At 40.8% G+C, this 17804-nt stretch overlaps 1 long non-coding RNA gene across 1 annotated transcript; it reads left to right on the top strand.

The window, feature by feature from the left end:
- Positions 1 to 3618: 3618 nt before the first annotated feature.
- LOC128652146 (uncharacterized) lies at positions 3619 to 11797 on the top strand. Its single transcript, XR_008401281.1, has 3 exons — positions 3619 to 3743; positions 7336 to 7430; positions 11761 to 11797. It is a non-coding gene; the product is annotated as an uncharacterized LOC128652146 (long non-coding RNA).
- Positions 11798 to 17804: the final 6007 nt, after the last annotated feature.

Raw genomic sequence — 17804 nt, 5'->3', positions numbered from 1 at the left:
GTGATACGGGTACCACTGGAGGGTAAAATACTATGTAGCTAAGATATTTAGCTGGAGTAATTGATACAATCCTCTTATTTCGTAATACTTGGGCTAATATAGCTGACATTAGTTCAGGGAACCGTTATATCATTAAAGCTATAAAAAATGGGGGAATAACAAATTTATACAAGTATAACCGGTACTGATTTAATACGGTCAAAAGATTTAACCAACTGCTATCCCTCAATATTGGTGGTATAATATACCGACTCTTATCAGTATGTGTGACGCAGCTCTAGTTTTAGAATTTTACTAACTTAGTGGCAAAACTTTACTTAGTGGTGAAACAACCTTAACAATTTGTGATAAAGTTACTAAGTTTCTACCAATTAGACTATATTCTACACATTATGTGAATGATCTCATTATTAAGTACAGGGTATACCACAATACACAATACTGATGATATAATATACAGACTTATATTAATATATGTGGATTGGTTCTATCTGCAGAATATCAGTTACTTAGTGTAAAAACCTTACTCAATAGTGATATAACTTAAATAATATCAGATAAAGTTACTAAGTTCCTGATAACCTTTATTATATTCCATACATCATGTGAATGATCTTAATATTAAGTACATGGTATATCACAATATACCATAACCACTTTAGTCTGTTGAGTATTAACATCTTATTTTATTATTATACTTGATGTGTATCCAAAATTTGTGATTGTCCTTGTATTACTACTTATAAATGTATTAATACACCAGTTGGAGAACCTGGGATCACAACAATACCCTAGGTTTATTTACCAACCAGACATACTAATAACTCTTATTACATAGTATTTTACCCTCCAGTGGTACCAGAGAGCCTTATGAATAGATTTTCCCATAGGTGAAAATATGGTATCATCAGGCAATACCCCCTTCACATCCCTCAGACACTGTACTTAGAGAGGAACTGGGCTTCAATATGCTTAGAAACGCCTATCACAGAAGAAATCAAACACATCATGCTTCACCACCTTCTAAGGAGGCAAAGTTTGTAAAACTGAGGTATGAGTGAGGTGGGAGGTGTATTTATAGGCATTTGAGGTTTGGGAAACTTTGCCTCCTCCTGGTAGGAATGTTTATCCCATCATTAACAAGCTCATGGACTCTCACCACCTATGTGAAAAAAATATGTAATTATGGGGGTTATCCCTTAAAGGGATTCAGACAGAGCATGACATTTTAAGCAACTTTCTAATTTACTCCTATTATCAAATTTTCTTCATTCTCTTGGTATCTTTATTTGAAATGCAAGAATGTAAGTTTAGATGCCGGCCCATTTTTGGTGAACAACCTGGGTTGTCCTTGCTGATTGGTGGATAAATTCATCCACAAAAAAAAAGTGCTGTCTAGAGTTCTGATCCCAAAGAAAAAGCTTAGATGCCTTCTTTTTCAAATAAAGATAGCAAGAGAACGAATAAAAATTGATAATAGGAGTAAATTAGAAAGTTGCTTAAAATTGCATGCTCTATCTGAATCATGAAAGAAAAAATTTGGGGTCAGTGTCCCTTTAAAGATTTTTTGCCTGAATATTTTAAGTGGAGGGCTAGTCCCCCAATGTAATGCCTATTATCTCTGTAATTATATTGGGTCTAACAAAGCACTGGACTGATCATACCTGATCTGACAAATATCTATTAAATTATATCACTTTTGGTCCAATTTTTATTATGTGACCAACACCGCATACTGAATATGTGGAAGCTCCCATGATATGATTATCAATATCACCTTTTGCAAGTTGTTTTTTTTTTTTTTTTTTTGCACCGCCCCAATTTAATACCAAATATCTCTGTAATTATATATTGTTATATTAACAAAATACCTGACTGATCAAACCTGATCTAACAAATATCAATTAGCCTGAATTATTTTTTGTCTAAGATTTTGATTTGGGGGGCCAGCCCCCCTAATTGAATACCTAATATCTCTGTAATTATGCTAGATCTAACAAAACAAATAGCTTATCATACCTGATCTAACAAATATCTATCAAATTAAATACATTTTTGTCCAATTTTTTGTTAAGGGGGGCTGATGATGGGTTAGCCCCCCCCCCAAATAATTGTTCATACCGATCCTTGGTTGCTAGATCTAAAGAAAACAAAATTGATCAAATCTGATCTAACAAAGATCTAATCAACTTATTGAAGTTTGTTTTAAAATTTTGATTCGGGGGCTAATACGGCTGAGGTACAATTAGTGCATCCTGGCCAGCAAGGGAATCCAAAAATGACTGCATCCTGGCCAGCAAGGGAATCCATAAATTACTGCATCCTGACTAGGAAGAAAATCCAACAAGAAGGTATAAGGGTGTTTAAATGGGCTGATTGTTTTAGAAAAGCATTAGTAACTGTGTTATCATGGGGTTTACAAATTAATTGGAATGAGCTAAATATCTAAAGATCTCAGATAAATCATTTGAAAAGCATAGGGGGCTGTTGGATTAGATTACAACCCAGACCACTGTGTGTTTATGTATTACTTTATGTGTAATGTGTTCTGTTAGTAACAGTGTGTGAGAGGAGTTGCCAGGATAATGGCAGTGATGTCATAGATGTGGGGAGTGGCTAGGATGGTGATTGTGATGTCATAATTGTAGTAGGATAATTCTGATGTGTAGCTGTATCTGAGCTGATTTTGTTGCTGAAGATGAAGAGAGAGCAGACTTATGTGTGTCTCTTGCTAGGTAAGAAACGTACCCTCTCCTTTTACTCACACACCTGTCATCCCTTTACCCTTCTGTGTCTCCCTTTACTAAATTATCCTCCTTCTCACTGCACCAACTCTTGTCCCCCCTCTTACTGACTCCCCTTTCTCTCATCCACCCAGCCACCTCTGTCTCTCCTTTTACTCTCCACCTCTCCTCCCCATCCCTGTCTTATTTTACTCACTTCCCTCACTCTCATTCCCCTCACTCTCTTTTCCCTTCACTCCTTAGCACAATCTTTTCCATTTTCACCTCTTCTACTTCCTGTTTCTGGCTTTACTCCTCTTTCTCTCACCCATCACCTCTCTACCCCCTCACCTGCATCTTACCCACCTCCCCACTGTCTCCCACCCTCTTATGCTGCACCCCATTTAACCCCAAAGCTATACATAATAAATGAGTTGTTTGTTTTTGCAAATGTTTGGCTCTATTTTCTCAGTAGTGCTGCAAAGCTATTAAGAAGCTGGTGAGGTTTTCTCAGATTGATATTTTTCAAAGATAATTGAATGAAACAAATAGCAGTATTTATAAATAAAGTCAATATCTATTTTACTTAATAACTAAAGTTGTGCCAGGTGCCCCCATTATAAAGCTGCCAGCTGACAATCACCAGTCACTGTAGGGTGAAGGATATGAGGACATCTATTGTCTATAGGACTGATCAGGCAACTTACTGTCAGGATAACAGTTTTGTCCCTTCTCCCTATGAGTGTCAGTCTGTACAGAGGGGTCTGGTATATATAATCTAATGAGAGCTTTTTTTTTTTCCTTCAGTCTTTGCAACTTTAGTGGATGGGGAGGTCAGCAATGTTCCCCCACAAAATCATGGAACACCTCTAAATTATGAGGAATACAGAGAGTTCTTTCAGACTCGGTTGCCTGCCTGGAAAGTGGAGTCCAGCTGCCACCTACGCCAGAGCTTTGGGTGTATGGACCCTGAAATCAAACATCTGGACGAGTTAGAGAACCATGGCTCTGTACCTGCTGGTGAGTGTTAGGGGCAGAGGGGGATGAGGTCTCATTTACAGCCTTTGTTCTAACTTCTACTAGAGATCATAGTGATACAGAACAGAACATTGTACATTTGTCCCCTGAAAACCTGAAGTACCAGCTGTCTAAGCAGGAGCACCGTTTAATATGCTGGTGCACGGAGCATATTTAGATATTGTCCACATCCATAGTAATAGCTCTAACATAGTGATATCGTTTGGTATAAACAATTGTGCTAATACGTATCTACTACAAGATGCTTCTATTGGTAACTGAAATGCTTTGACCTGCCGCTGCTCCTTCTTGCTTAAGTGCATTTCTTTTCATCTGGAACATCCATTTAAGAATGACTGTGTGATGTCACTCACTGTGAGTGTTATCTGTATGTAATATTAATTCTAATAAGTATTCACAAGGCTCCCAATATCCTCATTGTGTCGGACATTCATGTTTAGGACCTTTGTTCAAAAAAAAGCAGTTAAAGGGACATTATGCACTAGATTTTTCTTTTTATAAATGTTTTGTAGATGATCCATTTATATAGCGTGTCTGGGGGTGTTTTGTAACAGTGTATAGTTTTGCTTTATTTTTACAACATTGTGCTGATTTCCAGACTCCTAACCAAGCCCCAAAGTATCAGATGTAGACCCAGGTTTACAGATTCCAGCTTCTATTATTTGTGTAATCTGTCTTTTCATATGCAGATAAGGGGGAGGTGGGGAGTGTCTACACTTTCTGCTTTACCAGCCCATTTCACTGAGTGTCCCAGCCTAACCTCATCTACAGTGCTAAACTGTATGCTTATAAGTAAGTTTTTAAAAGGTTTTATACTGGAATTTTACATCAGTATCTCTGCATATTCTTCTTTTCAGTAGTGTCTATTACATGCAGTTATATGTAAATTGGTGTACACTGTTCCTTTAAAGGGACACTGTACCCAATTTTTTTCTTTCATGATTCAGATAGAGCATGAAATTTTAAGCAACTTTCTAATTTACTCCTATTATTAAATTTTCTTTATTCTCTTGGTATCTTTATTATAAATGCAAGAATGTAAGTTTAGATGCCGGCCCATTTTTGGTGAACAACCTGGGTTGTCCTTGCTGATTGGTGGATAAATTCATCCCCCAATAAAAACTGCCGTCCAGAGTGCTGAACCAAGAAAAAAGCTTAGATGCCTTCTTTTTCAAATAAAGATAGCAAGAGAATGAAGAAAAATTGATAACAGGAGTAAATTAGAAAGTTGCTTAAAATTGCATGCTCTATCTAAATCATGAAAGAAAAAATTTGAGTTCAGTGTCCCTTTAAGGCTACTAAAAAACAATTTAAAGGTAAACTTAAACATCTTTTTGCTGCAAATTATAGTACTTTGGTCTGGTAAGGTCTCCGGTCTATTACATAAACCAAACTATAAACCAAAATCTTCAGCTAGTATAATGAATGCTTTATTTCCTAACAACTACTACTCTAGATTTAACAAGAAGAGGCCTTCTGTAATTATTTCTCATTTAAAATCTAAAGAGAGTCAAGTAAACGATATTTTTAAAATACAGAAGCCTAAGAAAGCAACAGGCCTGACAATATTTCTCATGCTGCATTGAAACATTGTGCTAACCAACTAGTACCTTTAATTACAGATCTTTTTAACCTTAATACAATGTGCTGTACCAACTTGTTCTAAATCTTTAAATATTACCTGTTGCTCTTACATCTGTTATAAAATGCTGTGAAAAACTGTCAAAATTCCCTGAGATAAGAGGCGGCCTTCAAGGGCTTAGAAATTACCATATAAGCCTACCTAGGTTTAGCTTTCAACAAAGAATACCAAGAGAACAAAGCAAATTTGATGATTAAAGTAAATTGGAAAGTTGTTTAAAACTGCATGCCCTATCTGAATCATGAAAGATTAATTTTGACTAGATTGTCCCTTTAAATTAAAACAATTTAGGTCTAGATTACAAGTGGAGCTAAAAATAGCAAGATTGCGCTATTTCTGCATGCTCCATGTGTGGGGCACTGCAGAAATAGAGTTGCAGAGTTACCAATGCTGAGAGGGGCAATCTATGGCCCTCTTTGCATCGGACAGCAGTGGTGCAGATCGTTGGTAGGTGTAAGGGTAAGGAGGGAGGCGGGTGGGCGACCCATAGCTGGAGGGGGCGGAAGCGGGTGGGACCGCTACACCATGCTACAGGCGATGCAAAACAAAAAAGTGAGGCAGTGAGGGGGAAGGAGGTGGGGCAATGAGGGGGATCCTATGTGGCATCTGTTGAGGGAAAGGGATCTGGGAGGGGGTGGGGGGTAGGATAGACGGGGGCAGCTACACTACTGAAAGAATTGATATATTTTTTTTTTTTCTTTGCCTAATTTGCAGAAAACTGGGTACTGGCAGACAGCTGCCAGTACTTAAGATGGCAGCAAAATAGGTAGAGGGGGCGGGTTAAAGAGCTGTTTGGGGGGTTGGAAGGTAAGGGAGGATACTACCCTGCAGAAAATATATATATATAAAAAAAAAACAATTAAACCTTTTTTTTATACTGGCATACTTTCTGCCAGTACTTAAGATGGGGGTGACCTTTGGGGGGTGGGGGAGGGAAGAGAGCTGTTTGAGATGGGTCAAGGAGGGATCCATCTAAAAAAAAATATTTTTAAATTTTGTGGAATTAAAGGGACACTGAACCCAAATTTTGTCTTTCAGCATTCAGATACAGCATGATATTTTAAGCAACTTTCTAATTTACTCCTATTATCAATTGCTTGCTAACTTTATTTTAAAAGCAGGAATGTAAATCTTAGCAGCCAGCCCATTTTAGGTTCAGCACTATGGATAGCGCTTGCTTATTGGAAGCTTACATTTACCCACCAATAAGCAAGCATAACCCAGGTTCTCAACCAAAAATGGGCCGGCTCCTATGCATCACATTCCTGCTTTTTAAATAAAGATAGCAAGAGAACGAAGAAAAATTTATAATATGAGTAAATCAGAAAGTTAAAATTGCATGCTCTATCTGAATCATAAAAAAGAAAAAAATTGGGTTTAGTGTCGCTTTAAAGTGCCCCTGTCTTTAATCATTTTTTTTAAAACTGGGCACTTTAACATCAAAATTTACATTCACTTAAATTGTCTATCTTTCTATCGTAGGCCAAGGTTGAGAATATTACGAATAGTTTTTTTCCTAAGCCTATTAAAATAGCAATCAGGAATATTTCTCTTATTTTCACTTTTTTTCCACTCTTTGTGAATATATTTGATGGTTAGATTTTTACACTGCAGATTGTATTTGTTTGTTCATTGTCATCTTTTTTAACCATGAAAAATTCCTTGTATAATTTTAATTTTTTAGTCCAGTTTCCCTTTGTAGTGCAAAATAATATTGTTATTAATATACTATAGGTATCAAAGTGACCACAGCAGGGGTCTGATTGTGCTTAGCAGCTGGTCTTTAGAGCCAAACATAAGTAGCAACTATTACTTAATGACACAAATATAGGTCATAACAAAATATAATGAATAAGCTACACTAAAACAACTGATGTGTGACCCTTAGACATCACAGTAATGTACTTATAACCTGTCTGTCTGGTATTACAGGTCCTGTGTGTGCAGAACTCCACCGTACCACACCATTTCCATCCTTTTGTCATTTTGCCAAGTTTCGCTGCTCTACTCACAAGTATTATCTCAAGGTACCATGCAGGGGATTGGCTAGATTTGCTGGATAGATATTGAGAACTAAGAGCATGTGTGTGTGTGATATCATATAAAGACATGGCAAGTGGGGACAGCGTTAGGTGCAATGCGAGTTTGCAATCACATTGCACCTAACATGTAACGCTGGTGTTACTAATTGAAGTGCGAAAGCGATATTTTGTGCTCCACTTCTAATCTAGCCCATTAGAAGCAAATACAATTCTCACAGCATATCTGTTAATTTTACTGCACTAGTAATGCCCTTATAGAAATACAAACTGTCACAATGTGTTCTTAATCTATGGGGTGAATGTCTGTATGAATGAATGTCTTACTAAATACTATTTATTATGCTTTTTATCTATATGTAAAAAAAAGTTACATTTTAATATAAAAGTTCATGATAATGCTACACTTTTTGTCATTTTGAATTAGTGTATCTTTATAATGATGGGACCCGATGTTACTGACTTTATGATGACAGCCAGATGTTGTTACTGACTTTATGATGACAGACAGATGTTGTTACTGACTTTATAGTGACAGCTTGATGTTATTGCTGGCTTTAAAGGTAACAGGCAGATGTTTTACTTACTTTATAATGACAGTGAGATGTAGTTACTGATTTTATAGTGACAGCCTGATGTTGTTACTGACTTTATAGACAGCCTGATGTTGTTACTGGCTTTATAGACAGCCTGATGTTGTTACTGACTTTATAGTGACAGCCTGATGTTGTTACTGACTTTATAGACAGCCTGATGTTGTTACTGACTTTATAGACAGCCTGATGTTGTTACTGACTTTATAGAGACTACCTTATGTTGTTACTGACTTTATAGACAGCCTGATGTTGTTACTGACTTTATAGACAGCCTGATGTTGTTACTGGCTTTATAGACAGCCTGATGTTGTTACTGGCTTTATAGACAGCCTGATGTTGTTACTGGCTTTATAGACAGCCTGTTGTTGTTACTGGCTTTATAGGCAGCCTGATGTTGTTACTGGCTTTATAGACAGCCTGATGTTGTTACTGGCTTTATAGACAGCCTGATGTTGTTACTGGCTTTATAGACAGCCTGATGTTGTTACTGGCTTTATAGACAGCCTGATGTTGTTACTGGCTTTATAGACAGCCTGACAGAGGCGTAACTAGAAACCACAGGGCCCAGGTGCAAGAATCTAAGAAGGGCCCCCCCCCCCAAAAAAAAAAAGTGAATTTGATACATATCATTTTTAAAAAAATTATATTTAACACAGAAAACAAATGTGAATCAGATTACATGTCTGCAAAAGGAGGTACCCTGTGCCCACAGTCTGTGAGATGGTCTGACCCCCTATTACTGTATATAGTGACACTGTTTAACCCACCAGTACTGTATATAGTGAGTCAGTGACACAGTCTAATCTGTCGGTGAGTATTCAAGCCCCTCAAACTCAGCTCCCTTAAAGGGACAGTAAAGTAAACATTTAACTTCTATGACTCTGATAGAGCATGTCACTTTAAACAACTTTCCAATTTACATATGTATCTAATTTGCTTCATTCTCTTGTTATCTTTTGTTAGAAGCATACCTAGATAGGCTTAGGAACAGCAATGCACTACTGGGAACTAGCTGCTGATTGGTGGCTGCACATATATGCCACATGTCATTGGCTCATGCGTGTGTTACCTAATATATATTTTTTTAATTAGGGGGTCTTTAGGCACATATAATAGGCCCCTATAAGTTTTAATTTCCAGTTGATCACTGAGGTAATAGTCATTACTTAGCATGAATAAATATGCAGTTATTTGAGCAGAGGATCATGGGAGTCCATATGTGCATATCAAAGGGTTCTTATTTATTTGATGATAACCCCTTCTTTTGTGTGTTTGAAAAATCACACACACTTGTTAACAACTTGGTTATTACAATTCTAATGAAAAAATACAACCCCCCCCCCCCCAGATATTTTGTTGTACAGTTCTCACATGTCATGATATATTAATGTATTGTACAGTTTAAATGTGATGAATCTGCTGGAAAACAAAAAACAATATTTAACCTCTTAAGGACATATGACGGAATTTTTCCATCATAAAACAATTGAGCAAACTGAAAGCTGTGTCCTTAAAGGGTTAATATGTGTGGGATTCTCACTGAACCCCCACCCCCTCCAAAAAAAACCAGTTTTAAATGTTTTTATTTAAAATGTGTCTGTGTGTACATACTTTGCAATGGATACTGCATATATAACCAAATGGAGTTTAATTTTCAGCCTTACTTTTCTGTGACATCCAAACTTAGGTGATGTGATACACCACTTTGTCCAAACACCCTGTAACTACTAAACTTTGCTTTGAGCACATGTAGTGCTGTATTCAATCAGCGCACATTAATGCATTCAACAGAAACATTGTTCTGCAAACACACAAGGCTGACTACAACACACTGCTTCACAACACAAACACTCTGCAGTACAGACATATAGCTTACAGCTCTGCAAGTAACATACAATCTGCACACCTGCATATATGAATTTGTCTGCATCCACCATGCAACACATAGCTCTAAGCATATACAGTTCTACATAAAAATATTGTCCTGCACATTTCCAGTCCAGATCCAGAATCATATAACTGCATGGACATAAACAGCTCTGACTATAACTTAACAAGCCACCCAACTAACTCTTATGTTATATACAGATATACAACATATTTGGGCTACTGTAGTTGTATCTATAAAAATTAAAAAAAAAAGTATATTATGTAATGTTCCTAAGAAGGGCTCTAAATAAAAGGTACTAATGCTATCCAAAAACCCATCACTACACAAAGTGCGTAATATATTACCCTGTATACATCAATATAAGCATCTAATACTAAAGCTATCATGTCTATACAAAATTATTTGCTCTCAGCTCACAGTGGGTGAGTGACCGGTCCGTGGCCGTGCCCCCCCCCCCCCCCCCCGCGGCCTCCCCTCAGTATGACTCTGAGCCTGGAGCTCAATGTTCACCGTGCCCCCGCGCCGCGGCCCCCCCTCCCTCAGTCTGATTCAAGGCAGTGCTTACCTCGGGAGTCGGATTCTCAGTAGTCAGTGTCACTGGCTGTGACAGCCTGCCGGGCAGTAGCCAGGGAGGGACTGCCACTGGACCCAGGACAGTCATCACAGGTCCCACTCCCAGACATTCCCACACTCCAGACTCGGTCCGTCGATAGACTCCTGCTACTGACTGCTGCACCGCACGTGCAGTCACAAGACAATTGTTGAGATACACGTGCGTGCAGTGCAGCCTGAGCCAGTCAGTCAGGAGGGAGAACTAGAGTCAGATTAGATTCAGTGCGCGCCAAAATGGAAAGTTCTGTGCTGGCCGTAGCAGACAGCACCCGCCGGCCGCCGTCCAGACTAGACCTAACAAAAGAATTATTATTGTTGCATAAAATGTTAAAAAAATTAATAATAAAAAAAAACACCTGCCTTGTTGGCCCCCCCCCTGTTTGGGAGACATGCTGGGCCCGGTCGCAATGGCGACCTTTGCATCAACGTTAGTGACGCCCCTGCAGCTTGATGTTGTTACTGATTTTATAGACAGCTGATGTTGTTACTGATTTTATAGACAGCTGATGTTGTTACTGGCTTTATAGACAGCCTGATGTTGTTACTGACTTTATAGACAGCTGATGTTGTTACTGATTTTATAGACAGCCTGATGTTGTTACTGATTTTATAGACAGCCTGATGTTGTTACTGACTTTATAGACAGCCTGATGTTGTTACTGGCTTTAAAGTAACAGGCAGATGTTTTACTGACTTTATAATGACAGTGAGATGTTGTTACTGACTTTATAGTGACACCCTGATGTTGTTACTGACTCTATAGTGACAGCCTGATGTTGTTACGGACTAGATAATGACAGTGAGATGTTTATAGTGACAGCCTGATGTTATTGACTTTATAGTGACTACCTGATGTTCTTACTGACTTTATAGACAGCCAGATGTTATTACTGGCTTTATAATAACTGGCAGATGTTTTACTGACTTGACAGTGATAGGTACTGTTGTTATCATATTATTTATATTAATGTCCCAGACATTGATACTATCTTTGTTTTCATGGGCCAGATGTAGTTATTTGCAGCATTACAATGAGTTGTTTCTGACTTTAAAGTGATAACAAGGTGTTGTTACTGACTTTATAATGACAGGACATGATTCTGGGAGGAGATAATAACACTAAGGGAATGAAGTCTGGGTAGATTGAGGGTAATAACATTTTGGCTTTGAGAAATAATACATCATTCATATATGTTCTCCCATTCTCTTTCTACTGTAGCGAGTTTGGTGTACCCAACCGATAAAGGACACTGTCGCATATTCTAACATAGAACCTATTGGAAAGTCAGGTATGTTTAAAGTCATGGTTACTATTCCTTACATGAGTCACCAACACATTCCACCTTGATGCACAGTATTAGACCTTGGGACTAAGGGTAAGGGAGGGTGTTATTCAGGGTCACGGGACAAAGGGTGTGGTTAGTGCAAAATACAGATGAAATAGTGAGGGGAAGTGGGTAGGGGAAGAAGGATAGAAGTGTTACGTCGCTGTAATGGGGTAAAAGCAGGAAATGAGTTTATTGGGCTGTAATAAGGGATACGGTGAGTAACAGGGTAAGTCGGTGTAATTAAGGTAAGGGGTGTAGTTAGTATTAGGGGACAGACACTACTGAGTATAAGCAGTGTGACTATAAGTTATGAGTTACAGTTAGCTTTTATAGATAGAACAGGTAAGGGGGTTATTGAAGGTACCTTATGTGGCTCTTCATTAAATATAATTTTATTGTAAAACCTAAACATTCCCACAAGCCTAAACATTCACCACTTGACCTTAAGCAGCTTCTATATATGTCAGCCCCATCTGTGTGTGAATGTGTATATTTGTATATATATATATATATATATATATATATGTATGTATATACTGTATATGTAGTATGTAATACACACACACACACATATGTTTGTGTACATATGTGTGTGTATGTGTATACATGGGTGTGTGATTGCATGCATGTGTGTATGTGTATACATGGGTGTGTGATTGCATGCATGTGTGTATGTGTATACATGGGTGTGTGATTGCATGCATGTGTGTATGTGTATACATGGGTGTGTGATTGCATGCATGTGTGTATGTGATATTTCTGTATTTCAGTGAGTATTACTTTGTGTATTGTATTAGTATGTTTTGATGTAATTTTGTTTATATGTTGGTGTCAGCTGTTGCCTGTACTTTCTTGTTTTATGCAGCTGTAACTATGTTACCAACTGTCCTGACAGGTGTGGCCTTTACAGATTTATCTGCCACTCAGACCACCGAGCCCACTGGCCCTTTTGTACCATCCTCTGAGCCTGCAACAAAAAATGTAGGTGCTAAGGAGGGCCTAGCCACCAAAAACAGACGATCTGTTAAAGACTTTAAGTTGAGAGATCAGAAGCCTCTTCATGGGAGCAATCAGAACAGTACCAACCTCCCTAAAACAAAATCCATCTCCAGGTCTGTGGAAAACAAACAGCAGTGGATAAATAAGATTAGAAGTGATATTGCTTCCTCGCTAAATTCCAAACTGACTACGCCCAAGGCAGATAGAAAAAGCTCAGAGACTAAAAGTCCATTGCGAAAGATCATTAACAAACTAAATTCCAAACTGACTACGCACAAGGCAGATAGAAAGAGCCCAGAGAGTACCAGTCCAATGCGCAAGATCATTAACAAACTAAATTCCAAACTGACTATGCACAAGGCAGATAGAAAGAGCCCAGAGAGTGCAAGTCCAATGCGCAAGATCATTAACAAACTAAATTCCAAACTGACTACACACAAAGCAGATAGAAAGAGCTCAGGGAGCACAAGTCCAATGCGCAAGATCATTAACAAACTAAAAGCAAGTGCAGGGAAAAAAGGCAAAGGTCCAACCACATATGCTGCAGCCCCAAGAACTAAGACCAGTGTCTATGGGGAAGAATCTACGTATGTTGCAGAATCAGTCCACTGACTGCAATCTAATTGTCTGCTTGGAGAAGGCTAGATGACAATGAGATTGTCATTATAATCTAATTGTCATCTAGCCTTCTCCTGTGGTCTCATTGTCATCTAGCCTATTGTTGCAGTCTAATTGTAATCTAATTGTTATCTACCTTCTCCTGCTGTCTCATTGTCATCTAGCCTTCTCCTCTGGTCTCATTGTCATCTAGCCTTTTCCTGTGGTCTAATTTTTATCCAATTGTCATCTAACGTTCTGTGGTCTTATAGTCATCTAGCCTTCTCCTGCAACCTCAATTTCATCTAATTGTTATCTAGCTTTCTCCTGCAAGCTCATTGTTATCTAGCCTTCTCCTGCAGTTTCAATGTCATCTAGCTTTCTCCTGCAGTCTCATTGTCATCTAGCCTTCTCCTGCAGCCTCATTGTCATCTAATTGTTATCTAGCCTTATCCTGCAAGCTCATTGTTATCTAGCCTTCTTATGCAGTATCACTGTAATCAACACTTCTGCAGTCTCATTGTCATCTAGCCATCTCCTGCAGCCTCATTGCCATCTAGCCATCTCCTGCAGCCTTATTGCCATCTAGCCATCTCCTGCAGCCTTATTGCCATCTAGCCATCTCATACAGCTTTATTGCCATCTAGTCATCTCCTGCAGCCTTATTGCCATCTAGCCATCTCCTGCAGCCTTATTGCCATCTAGCCATCTCCTACAGCCTTATTGCCATCTAGCCATCTCCTACAGCCTTATTGCCATTTAGCCATCTCCTGCAGCCTTATTGCCATCTAGCCATCTCCTACAGCCTTATTGCCATCTAGCCATCTCCTGCAGCCTTATTGTCATCTAGCCATCTCCTGCAGCCTTATTGTCATCTAGCCATCTCCTGCAGCCTTATTGCCATCTAGCCATCTCCTGCAGCCTTATTGCCATCTCCTGCAGCCTTATTGCCATCTAGCCATCTCCTGCAGCCTTATTGCCATCTAGCCATCTCCTGCAGCCTTATTGCCATCTAGCTATCTCCTGCAGCCTTATTGTCATCTAGCCTTTTTCCAGTGGTCTAATTTTTATCCAATTGTCATCTAGCGTTCTGTGATCTTATTGTCACCTAGCCTTCTTATGCAGTCTCAATGTCATCTAGCTTTCTCCTGCAGCCTTATAGCCATCTAGCCATCTCCTGCAGCCTTATTGCCATCTAGCCATCTCCTGCAGCCTTATTGCCATCTAGCCATCTCCTGCAGCCTCATTGCCATCTAGCCATCTCCTGCAGCCTTATAGCCATCTAGCCGTCTCCTGCAGCCTTATTGCCAACTATCCATCTCCTGCAGCCTTATTGCCATCTAGCCATCCCCTGCAGCCTTATCGCCATCTAGCCATCTCCTGCAGCCTTATCGCCATCTAGCCATCCCCTGCAGCCTTATCGCCATCTAGCCATCTCCTGCAGCCTTATCGCCATCTCCTGCAGCCTTATTACCATCTAGCCATCTCCTGCAGCCTTATTGCCATCTAGCCATCTCCTGCAGCCTTATTGTCATCTAGCCATCTCCTGCAGCCTTATTGCCATCTAGCCATCTCCTGCAGCCTTATTGCCATCTAGCCATCTCCTGCAGCCTTATTGTCATCTAGCCATCTCCTGCAGCCTTATTGCCATCTCCTGCAGCCTTATTGTCATCTAGCCATCTCCTGCAGCCTTATTGCCATCTCCTGCAGTCAGTCTCATTGTCATCTAGCCATCTCTTGCAGCCTTATTGCCATCTAGCCATCTCCTGCAGCCTTATTGCCATCTAGCCATCTCCTGCAGCCTTATTGTCATCTAGCCATCTCCTGCAGCCTTATTGCCATCTAGCCATCTCCTGCAGCCTTATTGCCATCTAGCCATCTCCTGCAGCCTTATCGCCATCTAGCCATCTCCTGCAGCCTTATCGCCATCTCCTGCAGCCTTATTGCCATCTAGCCATCTCCTGCAGCCTTATTGCCATCTAGCCATCTCCTGCAGCCTTATTGTCATCTAGCCATCTCCTGCAGCCTTATTGCCATCTAGCCATCTCCTGCAGCCTTATTGTCATCTAGCCATCTCCTGCAGCCTTATTGCCATCTAGCCATCTCCTGCAGCCTTATTGCCATCTAGCCATCTCCTGCAGCCTTATTGCCATCTAGCTATCTCCTGCAGCCTTATTGTCATCTAGCCTTTTTCCAGTGGTCTAATTTTTATCCAATTGTCATCTAGCGTTCTGTGATCTTATTGTCACCTAGCCTTCTTATGCAGTCTCAATGTCATCTAGCTTTCTCCTGCAGCCTTATAGCCATCTAGCCATCTCCTGCAGCCTTATTGCCATCTAGCCATCTCCTGCAGCCTTATTGCCATCTAGCCATCTCCTGCAGCCTCATTGCCATCTAGCCATCTCCTGCAGCCTTATAGCCATCTAGCCGTCTCCTGCAGCCTTATTGCCAACTATCCATCTCCTGCAGCCTTATTGCCATCTAGCCATCCCCTGCAGCCTTATCGCCATCTAGCCATCTCCTGCAGCCTTATCGCCATCTAGCCATCCCCTGCAGCCTTATCGCCATCTAGCCATCTCCTGCAGCCTTATCGCCATCTCCTGCAGCCTTATTACCATCTAGCCATCTCCTGCAGCCTTATTGCCATCTAGCCATCTCCTGCAGCCTTATTGTCATCTAGCCATCTCCTGCAGCCTTATTGCCATCTAGCCATCTCCTGCAGCCTTATTGCCATCTAGCCATCTCCTGCAGCCTTATTGTCATCTAGCCATCTCCTGCAGCCTTATTGCCATCTCCTGCAGCCTTATTGTCATCTAGCCATCTCCTGCAGCCTTATTGCCATCTCCTGCAGTCAGTCTCATTGTCATCTAGCCATCTCTTGCAGCCTTATTGCCATCTAGCCATCTCCTGCAGCCTTATTGCCATCTAGCCATCTCCTGCAGCCTTATTGTCATCTAGCCATCTCCTGCAGCCTTATTGCCATCTAGCCATCTCCTGCAGCCTTATTGCCATCTAGCCATCTCCTGCAGCCTTATCGCCATCTAGCCATCTCCTGCAGCCTTATCGCCATCTCCTGCAGCCTTATTGCATCTAGCCATCTCCTGCAGCCTTATTGCCATCTAGCCATCTCCTGCAGCCTTATTGCCATCTAGCCATCTCCTGCAGCCTTATTGTCATCTAGCCATCTCCTGCAGCCTTATTGCCATCTAGCCATCTCCTGCAGCCTTATTGCCATCTAGCCATCTCCTGCAGCCTTATTGTCATCTAGCCATCTCCTGCAGCCTTATTGCCATCTCCTGCAGCCTTATTGTCATCTAGCCATCTCCTGCAGCCTTATTGCCATCTCCTGCAGTCAGTCTCATTGTCATCTAGCCATCTCTTGCAGCCTTATTGCCATCTAGCCATCTCCTGCAGCCTTATTGCCATCTAGCCATCTCCTGCAGCCTTATTGCCATCTAGCCATCTCCTGCAGCCTTATTGTCATCTAGCCATCTCCTGCAGCCTTATTGCCATCTAGCCATCTCCTGCAGCCTTATTGCCATCTAGCCATCTCCTGCAGCCTTATTGCCATCTAGCCATCTCCTGCAACCTTATTGTCATCTAGCCATCTCCTGCAGCCTTATTGCCATCTAGCCATCTCCTGCAGCCTTATTGCCATCTCCTGCAGCCTTATTGCCATCTCCTGCAGTCAGTCTCATTGTCATCTAGCCATCTCTTGCAGCCTTACTGCCATCTAGCCATCTCCTGCAGCCTTATTGCCATCTAGCCATCTACTGCAGCCTTATTGCCATCTAGCAATCTCCTGCAGCCTTATTGTCATCTAGCCATCTCCTGCAGCCTTATTGCCATCTAGCCATCTCCTGCAGCCTTATTGCCATCTAGCCATCTCCTACAGCCTTATTGCCATCTAGCCATCTCCTGCAGCCTTATTGCCATCTAGCCATGTCCTGCAGCCGTATTGCCATCTAGCCATCTCCTGCAGCCTTATTGCCATCTCCTGCAGTCAGTCTCATTGTCATCTAGCCATCTCCTGCAGCCTTATTGCCATCTAGCCATCTCCTGCAGCCTTATTGCCATCACCTGCAGCCTTATTGCCATCTAGCCATCTCCTGCAGCCTTATTGCCATCTAGCCATCTCCTGCAGCCTTATTGCCATCTCCTGTAGTCAGTCTCATTGTCATCTAGCCATCTCCTGCAGCCTTATTGCCATCTAGCTATCTCCTGCAGCCTTATTGCCATCTAGCCATCTCCTGCAGCCTTATTACCATCTCCTGCAGTCAGTCTCATTGTCATCTAGCCATCTCCTGCAGCCTTATTGCCATCTAGCCATCTCCTACAG

This window comes from Bombina bombina, chromosome 3 (assembly GCF_027579735.1).
Source record: "Bombina bombina isolate aBomBom1 chromosome 3, aBomBom1.pri, whole genome shotgun sequence".
Classification (NCBI taxonomy): Eukaryota; Metazoa; Chordata; class Amphibia; order Anura; family Bombinatoridae; genus Bombina; species Bombina bombina.
The sequence above is the reverse complement of the archived record's forward strand: the minus strand, read 5'-3'. Positions and strand labels throughout refer to the sequence as shown.